This window comes from Nycticebus coucang, chromosome Y (assembly GCF_027406575.1).
Source record: "Nycticebus coucang isolate mNycCou1 chromosome Y, mNycCou1.pri, whole genome shotgun sequence".
Taxonomy (NCBI): Eukaryota; Metazoa; Chordata; class Mammalia; order Primates; family Lorisidae; genus Nycticebus; species Nycticebus coucang.
The window spans coordinates 25,965,525-25,982,759 of record NC_069805.1 but is presented as its reverse complement, the minus strand read 5'-3'; the positions used below and the strand labels follow the sequence as shown (position 1 = coordinate 25,982,759).

Sequence of the window (17,235 nt, the reverse complement as noted above, 5' to 3'; positions counted from 1 at the left end):
ACTCTCAGAAATATGAAAATCTGAAAGAAATCAACCAATACTTGGAAGTATGCCACCTACCAAGACTTAGCCAGAAGAAAGTGGAAACGTTGAACAGGCCTATATCAAGTTCTGAAATAGCATCAATTATACAAAATCTCCCTAAAAAGAAAAGACCAGGACCAGATGGCTTTACATCAGAATTTAACCAAACCTTTGAAGAAGAAATAGTACCTATATTACTAAACCTCTTCCAAAATATAGAAAAAGAGGAATACTACCCAACACATTCTGCAAAGCAAACATCACCTTGATCCAGAAACCAGTGGAAAGACCCAACAAGAAAAGAAAATTATAGACCAATATCACTAATGAATATTGATGCAAAAATACTCAATAAGGTCCTAACAAACAGAATCCAACAACACATCAAAAAAATTATACACCATGACCAAGTGGGATTTATCCCAGTGTCTCAAGGCTGGTTCAATATACATAAATCTATAAATATAATTCAGCACATAAACAAACTAAAAAATAAAGACCACTTAAGAAAATTGTTATAGAACAGACATTTCATAAACTGATAGAGGTCATCTACAGCAAACCCACAGACAATATCATATATTTTGATTATTATTTTTTTATTAAACCATAACTGTATACATTGATATGATCATGGGGCATCATACATTCGCTTCATAGACCATTTGACACATTTTCATCACAATGGTTAACATAGCCTTCCTGGCATTACCTCAGTTACTGTGCCAAAACATTTACATTCTACATTTACCAAGTTTCGCAAATACACCTGTAAGAAACACCACAGGTATGATCCCACCGATCCCCCTCCCTCTACCCACTACCCCCCTCCCTCCCCTCCCTTTCCCACTTCCCCCTATTGTTAGGTTGTAACTGGGTTATAGCTTTCATGTGAGAGCCCCAAATTAGTTTCATAGTAGGACTGAGTACATTGGGTATTTTTTCTTCCTTTCTTGAGATACTTTACTAAGAAGAATATGTTTCAGCTCCATCCAGGTAAACATGAAAGAGGTAAAGTCTCCATCTTTCTTTAAGACTGCATAATATTCCATGGTGTACATATACCACAATTTATTAATCCATTCGTGGATCGAAGGGCACTTGGGCTTTTTCCATGACTTAGCAATCATGAATTGGGCTGCAATAAACATTCTGGTACAAATATCTTTGTTATGTTGTGATTTTTGGTCTTCTGGGTTTATGCCCAGCAGAGGAATTACAGGATTGAATGGCAGATCTATTTTTAGATCTCTGAGTGTTTCCCTATCTCTTTCCAAAAGGAATGTATTAATTTGCATTCCTACCAGCAGTGCAAAAGTGTTCCCTTTTCTCCACATCCACGCCAACATATCTGGTCTTGAGATTTTGTGATATAGGCTAGTCTCACTGGAGTTAGGTGATATCTCAAAGTAGTTTTGATTTGCATTTCTCTGATGATTAAAGATGATGAGCATTTTTTCATATGTCTGAAGGCCGTGCGCTTGTCTTCTTCAGAGAAGTTTCTCTTCAAATCCCTTGCCCAGCCTGCGATGGGATCCCTGGTTTTTTTCTTGCTGATGCGTTTGAGTTCTCTGTGGATTCTGGTTATTAAACCGTTGTCAGAGATATACCCTGCAAATATCTTCTCCCATTCTGAGGGCTGTTTGTTTGCTTTACTTACTGTGTTCTTGGCTGTGCAGAAGCTTTTTAGTTTGATCAAGTCCCAGTAGTCTATTTTGGAAGCTGCTTCAATTGCCCTGGGGGTTCTACTCATAAAACACTTGCCCAGACCAATTTCTTCAAGGGTTTTCAATGCACTCTCCTCTAGTATTTTTATAGTTTCATGTCTTAAGTTTACATCTTTAATCCAATGAGAGTCTATCTTAGTTAATGGTGAAAGGAGTGTGTCCAATTTCAGTCTTCTGCATGTTGAAAGCCAGTTCACCCAGCACCATTTGTTAAATAGGCAATCTTTTCCTCAGTGAATGTTTTTATTTGGCTTGTCAAAGATCAAATAGTGGTAAGTAGCTGGATTCATCTCTTGGTTCTCTATTCTATTCCAGATATCTTCTTCTCTGTTTTTCTGCCAGTACCATGCTGTTTTGATCACTATCGATTTGTAGTAAAGTCTGAGGTCTGGTAGTGTGATTCCTCCTGTTTTGTTTTTATTTCTGAGTAATTTCTTGGCTATTCGAGGTTTTTTCTGATTCCATATGAAACGAAGTATTGTTTTTTCAAGGTCTTTAAAATATGACTGTGGAGCTTTAATAGGGAGTGCGTTTAAATTGTATATTGCTTTGGGTAGTATGGACATTTTGATAATATTGATTCTTCCCAGCCATGAGCATGGTATGTTTTTCCATTTGTTACCGTTTTTAGCTATTTCTTTTCTTAGAGTTTCATAGTTCTCTTTATAGAGATCTTTCACGTCTTTTGTTAGGTAAATTCCCAAATATTTCATCTTCTTTGGCACTACTGTGAATGGGATAGAGTCCTTCACTGCTTTTTCAACTTGACTGTTGTTGGTGTATATAAAGGCTACTGATTTATGCATGTTGATTTTGTAACCTGAGACACTGCTGTATTCCTTGATCCCTTCTAGGAGTTTTGAGTAGAGTCCCTAGTGTTTTCCAGATACACAATCATATAATCTATAAAGAGCAAAATTTTGATCTCTTCTGACCCTATATGGATACCCTTGATCACCTTTTCTTCCCTAATTGCAGTGACTAAAACTTCCATTACAATGTTGAAAAGCAATGGAGACAAAGGGCAGCCTTGTCTGGTTCCTGATCTGAGTGGAAATGATTCCAATTTAACTCCATTCAATATGATATTGGCTGTGGGTTTGCTGTAGATGGCCTCTATCAGTTTAAGAAAAGCCCCTTCTAGACCAATTTCTTGAGTGTTCTGATCACGAAGGGATGCTGGATATTATCAAAAGCTTTTTCTGCATCAATTGAGAGAATCATATGGTCTTTGTTTTTTAATTTGTTTATGTGCTGGATTACATTTATAGATTTACGTATATTGAACCAGCCTTGAGACTCTGGGATAAAACCAACTTGGTCATGATGTATAATTTGTTTGATGTGTTGCTGGATTCTGTTTGTTAGAATCTTGTTGAATATTTTTGCATCTATATTAATTAGTGATATTGGTCTATAATTTTCTTTTCTTCTTGGGTCTTTCCTGGTTTTGGGATCAGGGTGATGTTTGCTTAATAGAACGTGTTGGGTAGTGTTCCGTCTTTTTCTACCTTTTGGAACAGGTTGAGTAATATAGGTACTAATTCCTCTTTAAAAGTTTGGTAGAATTCTGACGTAAAACCATCTGGTCCTGTGTTTTTCTTTTTATTTATTTATTTATTTTTTATTTTTATTAAACCATAGCTGTGTACATTACTATGATCGTGGGGCACCATACACTTGGTTCATAGATCGTTTGACACATTTTCATCACATTAGTTAACATAGCTTTTGTAGCATTTTCTTAGTTATTTTGCTAAGACCTTTACGTTCCATATTTCCTAGGATTCACATATACCCTTGTAAGATGCACCGCAGGTGTAATCCCATTAATCCCCCTCCTTTCCCCTCCCTCCCCCCCGCCCACCCCTCCCTTTCTGCTTTCTCCCTATACTTAATTTATAACTGGGATATAGCTTTCATGTGAAAGTCCTACATTAGTTTCAAAACTACTTTGAGATATCATCTAACTCAAGTGAGACTAGCCTATATCACAGAATCCCAAGACCAGAGATGCTGACGTGGATGTGGAGAAAAGGGAACACTTTTGCACTGCTGGTGGGAATGCAAATTAATACATTCCTTTTGGAAAGAGATATGGAGAACACTTAGAGATCTAAAAATAGATCTGCCATTGAATCATGTAATCTCCCTACTGGGCTTGTACCCAGAAGACCAAAAATCACACCATAACAAAGATATTTGTATCAGAATATTTATTGCTATTCATAATTCATAATTGCTAAGTCATGGAAAAAGCCCAAGTGCCCATCAATCCACGAATGAATCAAAAAATTGTGGGCTTTTCTTTTTAGGGATGTTTTGCATAGTTGATGCTATTTCTGAACTTGATATAGGTCTGTTCAACATTTCCACTTGATTCTGGCTAAGTCTTGGAAGGTGGCGTGCTTCCAAGTATCGGTCTATTTCCTTCAGATTTTCGTATTTCTGAGAATAAAGTTTCTTGTAATATTCATTAAGGATTTTTTGGATTTCTGATGAGTCTGTGGTTATTTCGTCTTTATTTCTGATTGATGAAATTAGAGATTTTACTTTTTCTGATTAGGTTGGCCAAAGGTTTATCTATTTTGTTGACCTTTTCAAAAAAACAGCTTTTTGATTTATTGATGTGTTTTATTATTCTTTTGTTTTCAATTTCATTTAATTCTGCTCTAATTTTGTTTATTCCTTTTCTTCTACTGGGTTTGGGGTTGGAATGTTCTTCCTTTTCCAGTTGCTTGAGTGGTCCCATTAAGTTGTTAACTTCCTCCCTTTCCGTTCTCTTGAGGAATACTTGCAGGAGTATAAATTTCCCTCTTAGAATTGCCTTTGCGGTGTCCCAGAGGTTCTGATAGTTTGTGTCTTCATTGTCGTTTTTTTCCAAAAAATTGGCGATTTCTTTCTTAATCTCATCTCTGACCAGCTATCATTCAGCATAAGGTTATTTAACGTCCGTGTTTTTGTATGAGTATGCAGATTCCTATTGTTACTCAATTCAAGTTTTATTCCATGATGGTCCGAGAAGATGCAAGGAATAATTTTTATTCCTTTAAATTTACTGACGTTAGACTTGTGACCTAAAATGTGGTCAATTTTGGAGTAAGTTCCATGGGCTGATGAGAAGTATGTGTATTCAGTTTTGTTGGGATGAAATGTTCTGTAGATGTCTGCTAAATCTAAATATTGGATGGTTAGGTTTAAATCTAAGATTTCTTTGCTCAGCTTCTTGCTGGAGGATCAATCCAATACTGCCAAAGGAGTGTTGAAATCTTTGACGATTATGGAGCTGGAGGAAATCAAGTTACTCATGTCTGTTAGAGTTTCTCTTATAAATTGAGGTGCATTCTGGTTGGGTGCATAGATATTAATAATTGAGATCTCATCATATTGAGTATTACCCTTAACAAATATGAAGTGACCATTCTTGTCCTTCCTTACTTTTGATGGTTTAAAGCCTACTGTATGTGCAAATGAAATTGCAACACCTGTTCTTTCTGATTACCATTTGCCTGAAATATGGATGACCATCCTTTCACCCTGAGTCTGTATTTGTCTTTTAAGTTGAGATGTGACTCTTGTATGCAACAAATATCTGGCTTGAGTTTTTGTATCCAGTCAGCTAACCTATGCCTCTTTAGAGGACAGTTTAAGCCATTCACATTGATGGAGAGTATTGATAAGTCTGGTGGAATTTTGGGTATCGAGTTTTTCAAAGGTCCAGTGGACATTTTTAGTCCTTTCGCCAGTGTGGAAGTTGGAGTTTGATACGAAATTTATGAGTGAGTTTACTTTTGTGGTATAGGATTGGGTTGGTCATTGTGGAGGATAGGTCTGAGAATATCCTGAAGAGCTGGTTTACTTATGGCAAATTTTTTCAACATATGAATGTCATTGAAGTATTTAATTTTTCCATCATAAATGAAACTCAGTTTACCTGGATACAAGATCCTGGGTTGAAAGTTATTTTGCTTTAGGAGATTAAAAGTTGATGACCACCCTCTTCTGGCTTGAAAAGTTTCAGCAGAAAGATCTGCAATTATTCTAATATTCTTTCCTTTGTATGTAATAGTTTTCTTTCACCGGGCTGCTTTGAGAGTCTCTCTTTCATGTTAATTTTAGTGAAGCTAATTATGATATGCCTGGGGGATGACTTATTGGGGTTGAATCATGCTGGGGTTCTGAAGCTGTCTGCTATCTGAATTTCAGATTCTCTAAGCATGTCTGGAAAATTTTCTTTCATAATTTCATGCAGAAGGGCCTCTGTGTCCTTCGAGGCCACTTCATCTTTCTCAGAAATCCCAATTATTCGTATATTGCTTTTCTTCGAAATGTCTGAGAGTTCTCTGAGTGAGTGGTCCGTTTTTGCTCTCCATTTCTCTTCCTCTTTGAGAGATTGGGAGCGTTCAAAGACTTTATCTTCAATGTCAGAAATCCTTTCTTCTGCTTGCTCCATTCTGTTGCTGATGGATTCTACTGTATTTTTAATATCTTTGAGGGCTGTAAATTCTTGCTTCAGTGTGTCTAAACTGAAGCAAGTGGTTAGTTGGTGGTTTTGTCTTTAAATTCGTTAAATTCTTGAGACAACTTTTGAATTTCTCCTCGAATTCCTAATTCCATTTTATTAATCTTATCTGCAATCCAAATTCTGAATTCGATTTCTGACATCTCAGCCAGTTGTTTATGAATGGGATCTTCAATCACATCTGCCGTATCTTTTCTTGGGGGGGGGTGTTGATCTATTCTGGTTATTCATGTTACCAGAGTTTTTCCGCTGATTCCACTCTATGGTTATGTTACTCCCTTTGATTTTTCCCCTGGGTCTTCATTGAGGGCCTGCACAGTGTTGTGGCCTGAGAAACTGGGGGCCTGTCTTGTGTGGTGGGGCTAAGTGGTTCTGTCTTGTTTTCAGCTGGTTTCTGTTCGATCCTATTGTAACATTTACTCTGGCTTGAAGTCTCAGGTGTGTGGAAAAACCAGCAAATAATTCACCCCGCCCACCCACCTCTGGCACCAGTTGGAAAAGGAAAATCATACCTTCCTACAACTGCATACCCAGGGCACTGCCTGAAAATTCCTCAGTCTATTATTTCAGTTAAAGGGGTCCAAATCGATTGTCTCAATCAGCACCTGTCTCGGGTGGGAAAGTTCAAGAGGTCTCTGGGAACTGGATCACAGGGGTCTGGTGACTTCTCTGATATGGCTTACTCCAGTGCTGCGTGGAGTCAGGAGGAGCCACCTCGCATATAGATCAGTCTGGGAAGGTTGATGTCTCCTTCCCCTCTTTGCCCCTCCATCGGACCCCGTCACTGGTATCTCTGCAGATGGCTAACTCATTTGCCTGTAGTGAACAGATACTCCAGGGGTTTGCACCTGCCTGAATTGCAAGGAAGTCTGCCAGGCCCCTGCAGTTTGCCACTATCTAGCAGGAGGAGATGGGGCCTGACATCTTTGAGTGCTTGATGCAGGTGGTGGGAGGGAGGTGTTCACTCAGGCTTAGCCCCGTCCCTGATTGATGTTGCTAACAGAACAGAACAGGACAACTTTGTGGGGTTCTGCCTCTGTTTCTGCTAAAATCACCTACAGAAGACGGGCTGTTCTGAGTTCAAATGTCTTTGCTGATGGTGGTTTGTGTCCAATTACCTCTCTGTGTCGGCCCTGCCCTGGAAGCTTCCCGGGTGTGTGAGCACTGTCAGGAAAATCCTTTGCTCACTGGTGGCCTCCTCTGGTTGCCCAGGGAGACAGTGGGTGTGGCTTCAGAATATCCAGAAGTGAGCCGTTTTACTGTTAAAAAAAAAAAAAAAAGGCTGTTGATTTGCCTCCAGGAACCGCCACTCTTGTGTGGGCACCCAGCCGACCCTTTTCTCCTCTGTCTCGCGCCCCAGAGTCAGCACTGACCAGCCGCAGTTTATGCTCTGTCCACACCCCTTGAGAGATCTCCCAAGAATCTGGACTCCTGGGGGGCAGGCCCCCAACCCCCGAGTGAGAGTGAGGGGAAGCTGGAGTTTCATTCAGTTTTATGCCTGGCTGTATTGTTGCCCTGGGAGACCTGCTGCACCGCACCGCAGGGAAGTGCAGCCAATGTGTGACTCTCCCTCAGCCGAGTGCCCTCTCCTCGAGTTCCCTATCCTCACTCGTGTGTCTCAGAGTCAGCACTTGCCAGTCGCGGCTCAAGCACTGTGAACTCCCCTCGAGAAATCACCCAAGGATCCGAACTCCTGGGGGACAGGCTCACAGACCCCAAGTGAGAGAGGGGGGGAGTGCTGAGAGCTCAGCGGTGAAGCTAGAGCTTCATTCAGTTTTATGCCTAGCCATATTGATGCACGGGGAGGGCTGCTGCACCGCACCACAGGGAAGTGCCGCCGAGGTGTGACTCCCAGTCAGCCCAGTGCCCTCTCCACACTCGCATGCCTCAGAGTCAGCGCTGACCAGTTGCAGCTCGGGGACAGTCCACTCCCCTTGAGAAATCACCCAAGAATCCAAACTCCTGGGAGACAGGCCTTCAGACCTCAGTGAGCGGGAGGGGAGTGTTGGGGATTCAGGGTTGTCGGCAAAGGCTTTTTAAACTTTTATACAGTTTTATGCACGGCAGGAGAACACCATGGCACCCTAGTAGGGGAGGTAGGTCCAGTTTTTAGAAGGTCTCTCCCGTGGAGTGTAGTGGGAGGGCCTTTAATTTCTGCCCGTTTGCTTAATTGTGGGGCTTTTGAGCCGGTCTCATGGGGGAGGGGGACTCCCTTCCACTTGGTGGTGGATTTTGTACCTTTTGTTTGCATCCTTGTGATCACAGCTTGCCTCAGCGGTGTTGATGTGCGTTCTTCATCCTGCTCTCTTGGTGTGGCTCAAATCCACCACGATACTTACTAAATTCCTGCCCCTTAACTGTCCTTCTTGACGGGAGCCTCTGTTGAAAGCTGGATTCAGTCTGCCATCATGTCTCTCATCCGACAATATCGTATTGAATGGAGTTACATTGAAATCATTTCCACTTAGATCAGGAACCAGGCAAGGTTGTCCATTGTCTCCATTGCTCTTTAACATTTTAATGGAAGTTTTAGCCACTGCAGTTAGGCAAGAAATGATGATCAAGGGTACCCACATAGGATTAGAAGAGATCAAACTTTCATTCTTTGCAAATGACATGATCGTGTATCTGGAAAACACTAGGGATTGTACTAGAAAAATTTTACATGTGATCAAGGAATACAGCAATGTCTGAGGCTACAAAATCAACATCCATAAATCTGTAGCCTTTATATATACCAACAATAACCAAGCCGAAAATACAGTCAAGGGCTCTATTCCTTTCACAGTAGTGCCAAAGAAGATGATATATTTGGGAGTTTATCTAACAAAGGACATGAAAGATCTCTTTAAAGAAAACTATGAAACTCTAAGAAAAGAAATCGAGGAAGATCTTAACAAATGGAAAAACATACAATGCTCTTGGCTGGCAAGAATCAACATTGTTAAAATGTCTATAGTACCCAAAGCAATATATAATTTTTAACTCAATTCTTATCAAAGCTCCATTGTCATATTTTAAAGATCTTGAAAAAATAATACTTTGTTTTATATAGAAAAAAAAACACAAATAGCCAAAACATTACTCAGAAATAAAAACAAAGCAGGAGGAATCATGCTACCGACCTGAGACTGTACTATAAATCCATAGTGATCAAAACAGCATGGTACTGGCACAAAAACAGAGAAGCAGATGTCTGGAACAGAATAGAGAACCAAGAGATGAATGCAGCTACTTACCGTTATTTGATCTTTGACAAGCTAATTAAAAACATTCAGTGGGGAAAATATTCCCTATTTAACAAATGGTGCTGGGTAAACTGGCTGGCAACCTGCAGAAGACTGAAACTGAACCCACACCTTTCAACATTAACCAAGATAGACTCTCACTGGATAAAAGATTTAAACTTAAGACATGAAACTATAAAAATACTTGAAGAAAGTGCAGGGAAAACTCTTGAAGGAATCAGCCTGGGTGAATATTTTAGGAGGAGGACTCCCCAGGCAATTGAAGCAGTATCAAAAATACACTACTGGGACCTGATCAAACTAAAAAGCTTCTGCACAGCCAAGAACATAGTGAGTAAAGCAAGCAGACAGCCCTCAGATGGGAGAAAATATTTGAAGGTTATACCTCCGATAAAGGTCTAATAACCAGAATCCACAGAGAACTCAAATGTATTTGCAAGAAAAGAACACATGACCCCATTTCAGGGTGGGCCAGGGACTTGAAGAGAAACTTCTCTAAAGAAGACAGACACATGTACAAACACATGAAAAAAAGCTCATCATCTTTATTCATCAGAGAAATGCAGATCAAAACTACTTTGAGATATCACCTAACCCCAGTAAGAGTAGCCCACTTAACAAAATTCCAAAACCAAGATGTTGGCATGGATGTGGAGAAAAGGGCACACTTCTACACTGCTGGTTCCCACAAAAACACACTAATATGTCCCTTCTGGAAGGATGTTTGGAGAATACTTAGACACCTAAAAATATACCTGCCATTCAATCCTATAATTCCTTTACTAGGTTTATACACAGAAGACCAAAAATCACAACATAAGAAAGACATCTGTACCAGAATATTTATTGCAGCCCAATTCATAATTGCTAAGTCATGAAGAAGCCCAAGTGCCATCCACCTACGAATGGACTAGCAAATTGTGGTACATGTATACCATGGAATATTATGCAGCCTTAAAGAAATATGGAGACTTTACCTCTTTCACGTTTACATGATGGAGCTGGAACATATTCTTCTTAGCAAAGTATCTCAAGAATGGAAGAAAAAGTATCGAATGTACTCGGCCCTACTATGAAGCTAATTTATAGCTTTCATATGAACGCTATTACCCAAGTATAGCACACAAATATGGGGAAGGGGTCAAGGGAGAGGAACGAAGGGGGGTTAGGGTGGATGGAGGGTATGGGGCCACACCTACCGTGAATCTTAGAATGGGTACAGGAGAAACCTACTAAATGCAGAATACAAATGTCCACATACAATAACTAAAAAAATGCCACAAAGGCTAGGTTGAATAGTTTGATGAGAATATTTCAGATTGTATATGAAACCACTACATTGTACCCCTTGATTTCACAAATGTACACAGAAATTATTTAACAATAAAAAGAAAGATCTCAAAGTCATTGCTTATTAATCATACAGACTACTAAAATGTTCCTAATTTCTCCAAATACATACATTTTGAAGGAAATTGATCAATTTTGAATCAAGCTAGTGCATTAAATGCTAGATTTACTACACTTCCCAATCCACCCTTTCCCACCTCACAAGTAACGGTTACAAACATCACAAGTTACTCAAGAAAGAGAACCTGGCAGAGAGTAAGCAAATGTCAGTCACTATAATTTGAGAAGCCTCTGCACAATGCTTCCTTGGGTTTTTAATAATTCTTTCCTGTCATACACTGTAATCTTTCTATAGTATTGCCTAGCATTAAATTCACCAGATCATCAACTCCATGTACAATTTCATTATCAATTAAAATGCCTATTTGAAAATAAATTGTTGAAATGATAATTACCTATAAACATGAAATGAACATTTAAATTATCTTAAAATAGTAACAACCCATAGCTAAAATCTAAACACTAAGAATCATAAATTGACTTCTGCTGTGGGAAACTCAGTGTGACAAGGTTTCTGGGGTGTTGTAACCCCAATAAATCATTTTTCTGTGTGAACAGTAAATACCCCTATGTCATTACTAGTGTCATCGAGCTTGCCTGTATGAAGAGTTTGCATACTTACCCAGGAAGGCAAATGGAAAGTACACAGGGAGGACAATGAACTGTGGCAAAGCCTTTGTCATATGATAGTGACGTATAAAGTATCAAATGAAGGTACGTCATCAGTATGGTAGAGCTTTACAACAGTAGAGTCCCAAGTCCTGTAACATCTATGAAAGAGGGGTGTCGAAATCCTGAGTCCTACTCCCCATCAACCTCTCCCCTTTCTCCACTACCTACCCTGGAGAACTGTGGGGACAGGAAAAGCAAAGCTCTCAGTAGTCAAAGGGCAGAAGCTGGGGGTGGGGAGGAGGGTAGCCCAGCTGGCATCCCAAGGTGTCTCCAGCACCCTCGTTTCCTACTCCCCATTTGTACAAAGCAGAGAGTTGATCCATTCTGCAAACGCAAAACCCACAGGGTTGCACAAGTGATCACCGTCCCCGGGACAAATACACCAGTAATCAAATCATAGCGATTGATCGATAGGCAGCCCTGCCCAAGAGCCGGCTTGAGGTGCCACCGCAGCGGCAGCAGGGCCAGGTATCGCAGTCTCTCAGTCTTGCAGACCTGGGCGGCCACAGCCGGCTCCCAAACTTGCCTGGCCCGGGTAACAATCCCGAGATTGGAGATGGGAACCGACCGGGAAAACACATTCTCCAGAGCTCACAGCAACAAGTGCAGGGCCACCAGGTCTGTGAGGTCGGGTGGGGGTAGCTAGGAAACAGAGAGGGAGGAAGAGAGCGAGGGATCCCACCCTGGCTTTGTTTCTGGTGACCATCAAGTTCGTCTCTTAGTACAAAATGTCGATCTTAAAGGCTGACAAAACAGAGGCAGAGGGAGAAAGAGAAAGGGAATAGAGTCCATCTTGCTTTGGGGAAGAAGCGGGAAAGAAAAACGAAGTGTAAATCCCACACTCTGGGCGTAAGTCTTCTAAACACCTTTGGATAACGGAGAAGCAACGAGTGGAGTGTCCCCGTGCCAGTGCCTGCTGGAACTGGCGGCAGACTGGGCAGAAAACGCCTCCCTCTCCTCCTCTTCCTCCTCCTCCTCCCCAGCCGGAGAAGATCCCGCCGCCACTGCCTCTCCCTCCACTGCCCCCCAGGGAGGCATCGCCGGCGCCCGGCCCACGGTTGCCATTCCAGGCTTTCACCAAGCGCGCGCGTGAGGCTGGGCGTGGGTTGGCAGCGCAGGGACATCCGCGCCGAGGACCCCCGAACTCCTTGACCGCCGGCTGGCTACAAAAGTCGCTCAAGCAGAGGTGCAGCAGCGCGCAGGGGAGAATGATAACCTTTTCTTTTTAGTACTTACGATATATTGATGATATATTTATATGAGGTCATTATGTTGCAGAATAAACCATTACTCAATATTCTTTTGCAGAACATTTATTGAGAGGGTTCGGTGTACTAGGCACTTGTGCATGCCAGATTCTAGAAAAAGAAAATTGTTCACTCCTGGGAAAAACAAAGGATTAAAATTCCATTGATAGAGCCTCACCGCTAAGTAAAGAAACCCTCCTTAGGCTTAGAACTAAATTTAATGTAGTATCTTGCTTTTTTGGAAATACTTCTAATAATTTTATCACTCTCATTTGAGAGTAAATATCAGGAAATTTTAAATGATGGTGGTGATCAAAAATTAAAAATATGGGGTGGCGCCTGTGGCTCAGTGAGCAGGGCGCCAGCCCCATATACCGAGGGTGGCGGGTTCTATCCCAGCCCCGGCCAAACTGCAACGAAAAAATAGCCGGGAGTTGTGGCAGGTGCCTGTAGTCTCAGCTACTCGGGAGGCTGAGGCAGGAGAATCACCTAAGCCCAGGAGTTGGAGGTTGCTGTGAGCTGTGTGACACCAGGGCACTCTATCGAGGGCAATAAAGTGAAACTCTGTCTCTACAAAAAATTAAAAATATGATTGCATAGCTTTCTTAGAGTATATTTAATTTTTATAATGCAGGGTTACAAAAATAAAAACAACTGTTGGTTATGTGGGTAAAATGGCATTAAAAAGATGTCAACCAACATTTTTCTGATTTCCACATTTAATAAATGACCAATCACAAGTTGAGCTCACATGGTTCGCATATTCTTCCTTCTTGTGGCCTTGATTGTCTATTTTTTTCATTTTATTTTGTAAGTATAAAATAAGTGACATATATGTTGTAAGTAACATAAAACTATCTGGGGAAAGTACATTTAAATACTTGTGCACAGGTGGGCACCTGTAGCACAGTGGTCACAGCACCAGCCACATCCTCTGAGGGTGATGGGTTCAAAACAGCCACATGCACCGAGGGTGATGGGTTCAAAACAACAGTGATAACTACACCAAAAAAAATACCTAGGCCTTGTGGCGGGAGCCAGTAGTCCCAGCTATTTGGGAGGCTGAGGCAAGAGAATTGCGCAAGCCCCAAGAGTTTGAGGTTGCTGAGAGCTGTGACACCACAGTACTCTACCCAAGGGCAACATAGCGGGTGGGACTCTGTCTCAAAATAAATAAATATGCGAATGTATGTGTACAAGCATAATTTTGTTTCTTACTCATGTAGGCCTTCTTTATACAATCCTAGTTCAAAAAAAAATTTTAACTGATTTTGCTACTCTCTGGCTATGTGACCCTGGAGAAAATTCCTTCATCAGTCTAAGACTGTTGCCTTGTTTGTGTAATGGGAATGTTTGTGTAATGGGAATAAGAGTAATAAGAGTAATCATAAATGAAATGATACACATGAAATGCTTGGGCCTAGAACATACTGAACATTCAATCAATATTATTTCAATTGATCTCTCACACATACAAGCCAATGACAGCTGCTTTATAGAAAGTTTTCTAAGACTTAACTATAATTTCAAATGGAGTTTATGAAACTGATTACAACTTACTTGCTGGTGTTTGCAATTTCCTTTCAGCCTATACTCTACCAACTTCACCATCTCTGCACGTAAAAGAGTTGTCAGCATGATTCCAGGATAAAGCAAACATCTTATTGGGTGGGCATTATTAAGCACATAATAAAGCAAGCTTGTAATAAATCACTCTTTGAAACAAGCCATTGAAACTCTAGATAGTTACAGTGATGGGGTTCTGCCTTACATAACAATTTATGGCTTGTACTTGACCTTGCTGAACTTCACTTTTATTTCTTTATAAGATAAAAATAGATGCAAAGGGAATAAATATTGGAAGCTGGAGAGTTGGACTACTTTCTAAGCAACAATGCAGAAATTTACAATCTTAAAGAGAATCATTTTCTACCAGTACCGTCAGATTCGGGAACAAGAAAGAGAGCCCCATGATTTCTTAGGATGATGTTTGGCAAAACCTCTTGGAATTCCCATTCTCCCATGATCTTCTGTAGCATTTTATTTCCTTTACTCTTATGGCTTTCAAATACTTTGCCTTGTATTACATTTCATTTATTGGTAGAGATCTTTATTAAGGCAGATACCCTAGCAAAATAGTAATGTTTCCTTCAGTGTTTTATTTTCCAGTGGTGGCTAGAACAGTAACTAGTACATTGCCTAACATGTAACAGTAACTCAGCAAAGGTTTATAAAATAAATGAACAAAACAAACAAAAACAAACAAAAAGACCATAAATTCTAAGAAAGCTCAGACAGAGTCCAGAAATAAGAGAGGTGTCAGAGAAGATTGGGAGTCCCAGGTGTCTGCTAAACAAAACTTAACATCATAGGCATTTTAAGTTATGCTTACATATTGTTTTACTTTTCTACGACACTCTTATGTCTGAGATAGCCAAGCATAACTCACCAAAATTCACATGAGGTAGGTGAGGCAAATAAAGATAAGAAAAATTGAAACAGGAAAGATTAAATGATTCTCTCAGTATTAAACAGCTAGTAGCAGTACTGGGTTAGTACAAAGGTCCTAGACTTCTAGTTATGGAAACCCTTTTATTGGTGGAAGAAAGAGGTGAGTCCCAGGAGTCACTCAGGGATCAGACCATAAAAATAGGTCTCTAGGTGGACAATAATTTTACACGAATGAATTAGATCCTCAAATTCTATATCCTTTGTATTAGCAGGAAGGTCTTTCAAGCCACCATTTGTTAGAAGTTTCAACAACATACCCAACCAGGAACTTCTGCTAGGACACATCCAGGTCCTGGTAACTCCTTCTTTCCTAGACAGTCTATTTCATTTCATCTTCCAATGGTTTTGACCACTATAAAGTTCTTCCTAAACTTAATGTAACTTCTCAACTTTTAAGTTCACAAATTGTTCCTTTCGTGGTTCTTGTGACCACACAGAACAATCTAATCCCTCTTACATATGGCACTTGAAATATGTAAAGACAGCTATCATAACTGCCTCCTGCCTTGAGTTGGGCCTTTACTTGCAAGCTAATAGTTGCAGTTTCTTAACACATTTTTCTAAGGCACCCTTGTTGATTCTTAGTCTCCTCTCAAACCCCACCTCTTGTCTTCGTTGATGTGTTTCTTCAAGTGTGTTACAAAGTGCAGGTGGGAGCGGAGGCAGTATGGGGGTACACCATGAAAATGGCTCCTTGATACAGTATTTCTATTAAGCAGCCAAAGGTAGAATGTGCCTTTTTGGCACGCAGTCTGCCACAACTCTCTAGCCTGACCCTATTGTTCTTATTCTAAAAAAGAAAGAAAAAAGAAAAGAAAAAAGGTTTTGAAATGTGAGCTACCAAGCCTGTCTCCTTAATTCTACACTATTATTTGTTTTAGGGAGATGGAAGCATAAAACTTTATAATCCTTGAAATGTATAGTGGTTAATAGCCAACTCTGAAATTATAACTGCGTGGTTAATATCTTCATTCTTAATATCTTAGTTCCAACAGTTAGGAACTAATCCTTGTGAACTTGGAACGAATTAGATAACCTCCCTTTGCTTCAGTTCTTCCTGTAAAAAAAGGATGATAATAATGTACCTCTTAGGTTTTTGCAACAATTAAATAAAATGCATAAAATACTTTACAACAGTGCTTTTCATGTAAGACCTGCTCAGTAAATAGGTGAGTTTCCCTTTTGTGTTTTTATTTATTTATTTATTTTTTGGTGAATTTGTTGTTTAGGTGTTTTTTTTTTTTTTTTTTTGCTAATGAGATTCAGCCCAGAATTTTACTTTGCCAACATCTTTTTGTATGCTGATTGTTCAACACATTTGCTGTTGATCTCACCATCTTTGGTTTATTCACAAATTTTATGTTTTCTTTACATTTTTCTATGTCATTTTTGCAAGCATTGTCCAAGACAGAAACAAAAAGCCTCTTAATAGGTTACATCGGTCCCTTCTGCAGCATTCCCATGACCACAATTGTGGAGCCTGTCGTACAGCTACCTATTTTCACCTAAATTTTTATTATTCAAACCTAAAGAAATTTGCAGAAAATTATATAATTTAGCAACCACCTGGGCACTTCATTGCAAGTTAATATGTTATTACATTGCTTCAGATTTCCTTTATAAGAAATAAAACATTGCGGATCTGTATGAAACTCCCTTCCCTGATCTGTTCCCTTCCTGTTTTCCCAGAGGTAACCATTATTGTGTAATTTTATTTTCATCATTCTATCTGTATTTTTTGCATCCCACTCATGAAAATACATATGACTTTATAAAGAGTTTATGAAATTTATATTACTAATGTTATCAGAGAGTAGTTCTTTGTTAAGTGGGGTTTGACAACATTAGTTAATTAAAACAAAAACCAGGGTTTA

General features: G+C 39.9%; 1 long non-coding RNA gene across 1 annotated transcript in view; it reads right to left on the bottom strand.

Moving 5' to 3' along the window:
- LOC128579107 (uncharacterized) overlaps positions 1-11,625 on the bottom strand; it is a 71,729-nt gene extending 60,104 nt beyond the window's left edge. The window contains exon 1 of the long non-coding RNA XR_008378043.1: positions 11,554-11,625. This is a non-coding gene — a long non-coding RNA (uncharacterized LOC128579107). The remainder of the gene's footprint in view (positions 1-11,553) is intronic.
- Positions 11,626-17,235: the final 5,610 nt, after the last annotated feature.